Source organism: Arvicola amphibius, chromosome 4 (assembly GCF_903992535.2).
Source record: "Arvicola amphibius chromosome 4, mArvAmp1.2, whole genome shotgun sequence".
NCBI classification, from domain to species: Eukaryota; Metazoa; Chordata; class Mammalia; order Rodentia; family Cricetidae; genus Arvicola; species Arvicola amphibius.
Genome location: NC_052050.1, coordinates 19904763 through 19912179, shown reverse-complemented (window position 1 = coordinate 19912179; position 7417 = coordinate 19904763). Strand labels below are relative to the sequence as shown.

At 45.0% G+C, this 7417-nt stretch overlaps 2 non-coding genes across 2 annotated transcripts; one reads left to right on the top strand and one right to left on the bottom strand.

Moving 5' to 3' along the window:
• Window positions 1-1803: 1803 nt before the first annotated feature.
• Window positions 1804-1994, top strand: LOC119813899. The gene has a single exon (XR_005285332.1). It is a non-coding gene; the product is annotated as a U2 spliceosomal RNA (small nuclear RNA).
• A 3869-nt stretch (window positions 1995-5863) lies between these two features.
• LOC119813900 lies at window positions 5864-6054 on the bottom strand. The gene has a single exon (XR_005285333.1). It is a non-coding gene; the product is annotated as a U2 spliceosomal RNA (small nuclear RNA).
• Window positions 6055-7417: the final 1363 nt, after the last annotated feature.

The following is a 7417-nucleotide window of genomic DNA, read 5'->3' as shown; positions in this document are numbered from 1 at the left end:
CTCATACAGACATACATGTAGGCAAAACGTCAATACACATAAAACAAACATAAATAATTTTTAAAAAGTTTCAGTTATCTTTTGAGGCCCTCAATTCACCCTCCCACCTTCTCTTTAGACTGGCCAGTCTTCTGGAGGATGTCCCTCAGGGCATCTCTGGGGATGGAAAAAAGAAAACACATAAGCGTTTGTTACCTTCCCCAAAACGTGCCTCGATTTAGCCAGCAGATGAAGCGACCCTGTTTACGAATTCCCACTTTCCAGATCTCGGTTGGATGTCCACTTGCCGCGCCAGCACTGGTTGGATCCCGAAACTGGAGGGGGGGGTTGGGATGGGAGGTGTGCCAGGATTCAGACACAGAGGTTTCAATGCAGGAGGAAGAACAGCCTTTATTTGCCCCAAGCTTAAGCCTTTTATATCTAGGCAGCTGGACCTAGCCACGCTGAGCAGACAGAACCTGAGGTCAAGGCCAGGGCATCGTGAACGGAACACCACTTCTGCAAAACACCACACACCAGAAAGAACACAAACATCGTTGTCAAATACAGGGTACAAGGAAGTTCAGTTATGCATGGGGGAGTGAGGGCAGCCAAAACCATCTGGGTGCAGCCAGATCACAACGTTTTCCCCTTCTGATAGCATAGCGTTTCACTGCACAATGCAGGCCTGACCCACCAGCCTGTCTGTTGATTGCTCGCGATTAACGGGTGGGTGTGTGCGCGCGAGCGCGGGCCACCATGCCCTAAGTGAGGTTTTCCTGTTTTTCTTTTTTGAGAGCCTCACTGTGTCGTCTTTGGCTGACCTGGAATTTACATAAAGTAGTCTGACTTCCAACTCCATAAAAGATCTCTCCTGCCTCTGCCTTCCGAATGCTGGCATTACAGGAATGAACCTCTATCCTCCGCCCAGAGTGATGTTTATTCTGTTTTGCTCTTTTTTTTTATTTTATTTTTTTTTTAATTTTTTGGTTGTTTGGATGGTTCGGTTTTGTTTTTCGAAACAAACTTTCTGTGTTAGCCCTTGACTGTCCTGGAATGGAATTTGTAGCCCTGGTTGACCTGGAACTAAGAATTCCACCTGCCTTTGCCTCCCCAGTGCGGGATTAAAGGCACGCGAAACTACCACCCAATTTACTCTGTATTTTAAAGGAACACGACCAGATTGAGGCAGGAGAATCACCGAAAAATCCAGGTCTGGGTTTCCACGTGAAAACAAGACAAACAAAGGAAAGGAAGGAACGAAGAGCGGCAGGACAGGGCACCCCCCCTCCCCCCCAGAGCAATGTTTACAGCAAAAGGAGCTGAAATTCCAAGGGCCCCCACGTCCCAAGGCTCCGCCCACCCTTTGAGCGGATCAGCACGTGCCTTCCCCCAGGAGGCCCCCTCCCCTCAGCCGCGGAGCTCATCTCGGGGCCAAACGAGTAGACTAGATATGGGGCGGGGAGTGTGTGGTGGGGACGGACCCTTTCGTGGGTACCGTCAACTCTGAATTAGTAAGAATCGGCAGAAGGGTGGGCGTTCGGGCAACGCTGTGGTGCACAGCAGAGATGGCATGCGCGCTGGGCGGGGCATGCAGATGAGGACGTGGCCGCGGCTCCCAGGAACTCTGGGAGCGAAAAGGGCATCGAAAATCCTCTCGGCCCCACGCTGATCCCACAGGGTTTCCCCGGAGACGAGGCGGTGATCAGGATAGAGGCGGAGAGGCGGTGTCGGGCGCGTGTCCGGGGGCGCGCGAGCGCGGGCGACCGTGATGTGAATGTGTGCGCGCAGGTGAGTGTAGCGGGAGCGGGTGCGTGAGGAGTTATCGCTTCTCGGCCTTTTGGCTAAGATCAAGTGTAGTATCTGTTCTTATCAGTTTAATATCTGATACGTCCTCTATCCGAGGACAATATATTAAATGGATTTTTGGAACTAGGAGTTGGAATAGGAGCTTGCTCCGTCCACTCCACGCATCGACCTGGTATTGCAGTACCTCCAGGAACGGTGCACCCCCTCCGGGACATCTGCTCTGGTTCTAAAGTAAGACTGCTTCTCTCTTCATCACCTTTCTCATACTTCAGTTAGTTCTCTATTGGTCTGTTTTTTCACTGTTGCTGCTTCTTCATCTTTTTGTAAGTTTCAGTTAGTTTACTTGATACTGCTCACCTTGCCAAGTTCTTGTCTCCTATATATTTGTACCCTTGATGTTTTAAATATACGTATATTGTGATACTGGTTCTTCCTATTCGTTATCCCAAGTTCAGAGGTTTATCTCGCCAAGACAATCTTTTATTAGAACTAGCTGCTTGAAACAGCACATTAAAGTTAAACCGTTAAACCCCCCTCTGAACATGTAAGGTGGGTGTGGATTCTCCCAGCACGGGCTACACAAAAGAATGTAACCAAAATAAAAATGCAACAACAACAAAACAGATTAGTGGGCTCATCACTTTAATCTCTTGGATCTCTGACTTCTAAAGGCCTGGTCCAAAGAGCGAGTTCCTGGACTGGCTCCAAAAGTCAAGAGAAACCCGTCTCAAAACAAAACAGAAGAAAAAAAATTGATCATGTGAAAAGGGAGGAATCAAGGTATCTGGAAAGACATTTTCCTAAAGCAAAAGGGCAATCATAACCTCACAGGTTTAGGAGTTTAGCAAAGGGTGGACATATTGTCATAGTTCGGTGTAAGCTGAAAACTATGGTTTGTAGAATACATTAGGCTTAGGAAACAAACTTGCCGGGTGGTGGTGGCGGCGAACGCCTTGAATCCCAACACTAGGAAAGCAGAGACAGGCAGATCTGGTCTACGAGATCTGGTCTATCGAGGCCAGTGTGGTCTACGGAGTGAGTTCTAGAACAAGCGCTAAAACTACAAAAAAAAAAAATTACTGTTGAAAGGTACATACTAATTAACACCGTGGTTTCTGATTTGGTTTCCCAATGGACAGACTGCCTGTCTCCTGACTCAAAAAAAAAAAAAAAAAAAAAAAAAAAAAATCAATGTTGAGAAAATGACCATCCTACCAAAAACAATTTAGAGAGTCAGTGCAGTCCGGATAAAACAGCTAGTGTGACTCTCTTCGGAGATATAAAGGGGGATGTCTTAAAGTGTATATATAAAAGCATAAAAGATCCTAGAAAGCCAAAGCAATCCTGCTTCAAAAGGAATATTGCTGGATTTATCACCATACATGATTTCAAGTTACATGCACAACAATAAAATACAAACAGTACGGTACAGGAAAAACATAGAGACGCAGGCCAACAGATTAAGGGCCCTGACTGCTCTTCCAGATGTTCTGAGTTCAAAACTCAGCAACCACAGGTTTGCTCACAACCATCTATAATGAGATCTGGGTCCCTCTCTTCTGGTTTACAGGGACACATGGAGACAGAAGATTGTATACATAATGAATAAATTTAAAATAATAGAATAGGCTGCTTGTGAATTTTGACAAAGGTACAAAGAAATACATATTGGAGAATAAAAATGTCTACATGTAAAATGATATATTTTTCTTTTAGTTTGTTTTTATTTAGTTTTAGATATAAATTAGTAGAGAATTCATGTTAAACAACCAACAGATAAATAACCAGCAATCAAATAAAAACCAGGCAGAACTTATTTAGAAAAGTTTTAGATTTCGGCTGGGGGTGGTGGCGCATGCCTTTAATCCCAGCACTCGGGAGGCAAAGGCAGGCGGATCTCTGTGAGTTCGAGACCAGCCTGGTCTACAAGAGCTAGTTCCAGGACAGGCTCCAAAGCTACAGAGAAACCCTGTCTCGAAAAACCAAAAAAAGAAAAAAGAAAAAAAAATAGTAGATCCTAATCTCTTACTTCATACAATGAACTTCAAGTGACCTCAGAAAAATACCTAAAATTCTAAAATAAAAATAAAAAATAAGATAAAAACTGCCATAGGAAAAAATTAAGGAGCACATTTCAAGATATAAGCATCAATAATTAGACTTCTACTAGTTCATGAAATAAAATCAATAATATAATTATGGACATCTAAACGTTCATGAAATAAAATCAACGATCAAAAAGCACAATTGCATGGAACTAAAAAATTCTATCATAAAAGAGAATTGTCTGACAAAGAAAAAAATTATCAAATGGAAAAAAGCTATTTAACAAGTGGTGCTAGAATAACTGGATATCAACATGTAGAAGAATGAGAGTAGACCCGTATCAATCACCATGCCCAAAACTCAAATCCAAATGGATCAAAGACCTCAACATAAAGCCAGCCATACCTTTTCTTTTAGAAGAGAAAGTGGGAAGTACACTTGAACACATTGGTACAGGAGACCAATTCCTAAATAAAACCCCAGACAATGAGAGAAACTGAGAAAAACAATTAATAAATGGGACATCCTGAAACTGAAAATCTTCCGTAAAGCAAAGGACACGGTCAACAAGACAAAACGACAGCCTACAGAATGGGAAAAGATCTTCACTAACCCCACATGAGACAGAGGTCTAATCTCCAAAATATACAAAGAACTCAAGAAATTGGACTCCAAAAGATCACACAATCCAATAAAAAAAAAAAATGGAGTACAGACCTAAACAGAAAACTCTCAACAGAGCAATCTAAAATGGCTGAAAGACACTTAAGGAAATGTTCAGCATCCTTAGTCATCAGAGAAATGCAAATCAAAACAACTCTGAGATTCCATCTCACACCTGTAAGAATGGCCAAGATTAAAAGCACTGAGAAGAACTTATGCTGGAGAGGTTGTGGGGAAAGGGAACACTTCCGCATTGCTGGTGGGAATGCAAGCTGGTACAACCCCTTTGGATGTCAGTGTGGCGATTTCTCAGAAAATTAGGAAACAACGTTCCTCAAGACCCAGTAATACCACATTTGGGTATATATCCAAAGGATGCTCAATCGTGCCACAAGGACATGTGCTCAACTATGTTCATAGAGGCTTTGTTTGCCATAGCCAGAACCTGGAAACAACCTAAATGCCCTCGATCAAAGAATGGATAAAGAAAATGTGGTACATTTACACAATGGAGTACTACACAGCAGAGAAAAAAATAACGACAGCTTGAATTTTGCAGGAAAATGGATGGAGCTAGAAAATATTTTGAGTGAGGTAATTCAGACACAGAAAGACCATTATCACATGTTCTCACTCATAGGGGGTTCAAGCCAGCCTACAAACCTCAATCCCAGAGAATTTAGACAACAATATGAACACTAAGACTTACATAGATCTAATCTACATGGGAAGTAGAAAGTAAAAAAAGACAAGATTTCCTGAGTGAATTGGGAGCATGGGGACTTGGGGCAGGTTTGAAGGGGGGGAGGAGAGAGGCAGAAAGGGGAGCAAAGAAAAATGTAGAGCTCAATATCAATAGAAAAATAAAACTGTCAGCTAAGAGACAAAATGAGAGCATAGCTTTACCATGTATATTCTAACAGGATTATCCTCTAGAAATATACAAAGAACTCAAGAAATGAGGCATAGTAAAGCATGTAACAACTTGAGAGGCAGAAGCGGTATTTTTTTATTTTTGGGGGGGTAGAGGAAAACAGAGTTTCTATGTGGCTTTGGACCCTATGAAGGATAGGCTTCTGCCTCCCAAGTGCAGGGTTTATTAAAGACCTTCGCCACCAGGGGTTATCCTTCTGTGACAATCTACTGTGTGCGGTATGGGAGGGGATGGAAGTACAAGGACACACTGAGAGGGAGCAGAGATCATTAAAAAGAAAATACATTAAAGTAGAAAACAGGCACCCGTCATTAGACTGTAAGGAACCACAATACTGAAATAGAAGTAAAAGGGAAAAGGCAAAAGAATTCAAAGTAAAAAGAGATGGAAAAACTAATAAGTCTTTCTTTAGAACCAGAGCAGATGTCCCGGAGGGGGTGCACCGTTCCTGGAGGTACTGCAATACCAGGTCGATGCGTGGAGTGGACGGAGCAAGCTCCTATTCCAACTCCTACTTCCAAAAATCCATTTAATATATTGTCCTCGGATAGAGGACGTATCAGATATTAAACTGATAAGAACAGATACTACACTTGATCTTAGCCAAAAGGCCGAGAAGCGATAACTCCTCACTCACCCGCTCCCGCTACACTCACCTGCGCGCACACATTCACATCACGGTCGCCCGCGCTCGCGCGCCCCCGGACACGCGCCCGACACCGCCTCTCCGCCTCTATCCTGATCACCGCCTCGTCTCCGGGGAAACCCTGTGGGATCAGCGTGGGGCCGAGGGGTTTTCGATGCCCTTTTCGCTCCCAGAGTTCCTGGGAGCCGCGGCCACGTCCTCATCTGCATGCCCCGCCCAGCGCGCATGCCATCTCTGCTGTGCACCACAGCGTTGCCCGAACGCCCACCCTTCTGCCGATTCTTACTAATTCAGAGTTGACGGTACCCACGAAAGGGTCCGTCCCCACCACACACTCCCCGCCCCATATCTAGTCTACTCGTTTGGCCCCGAGATGAGCTCCGCGGCTGAGGGGAGGGGGCCTCCTGGGGGAAGGCACGTGCTGATCCGCTCAAAGGGTGGGCGGAGCCTTGGGACGTGGGGGCCCTTGGAATTTCAGCTCCTTTTGCTGTAAACATTGCTCTGGGGGGGGGGGGGGGTGCCCTGTCCTGCCGCTCTTCGTTCCTTCCTTTCCTTTGTTTGTCTTGTTTTCACGTGGAAACCCAGACCTGGATTTTTCGGTGATTCTCCTGCCTCAATCTGGTCGTGTTCCTTTAAAATACAGAGTAAATTGGGTGGTAGTTTCGCGTGCCTTTAATCCCGCACTGGGGAGGCAAAGGCAGGTGGAATTCTTAGTTCCAGGTCAACCAGGGCTACAAATTCCATTCCAGGACAGTCAAGGGCTAACACAGAAAGTTTGTTTCGAAAAACAAAACCGAACCATCCAAACAACCAAAAAATTAAAAAAAAATAAAATAAAAAAAAGAGCAAAACAGAATAAACATCACTCTGGGCGGAGGATAGAGGTTCATTCCTGTAATGCCAGCATTCGGAAGGCAGAGGCAGGAGAGATCTTTTATGGAGTTGGAAGTCAGACTACTTTATGTAAATTCCAGGTCAGCCAAAGACGACACAGTGAGGCTCTCAAAAAAGAAAAACAGGAAAACCTCACTTAGGGCATGGTGGCCCGCGCTCGCGCGCACACACCCACCCGTTAATCGCGAGCAATCAACAGACAGGCTGGTGGGTCAGGCCTGCATTGTGCAGTGAAACGCTATGCTATCAGAAGGGGAAAACGTTGTGATCTGGCTGCACCCAGATGGTTTTGGCTGCCCTCACTCCCCCATGCATAACTGAACTTCCTTGTACCCTGTATTTGACAACGATGTTTGTGTTCTTTCTGGTGTGTGGTGTTTTGCAGAAGTGGTGTTCCGTTCACGATGCCCTGGCCTTGACCTCAGGTTCTGTCTGCTCAGCGTGGC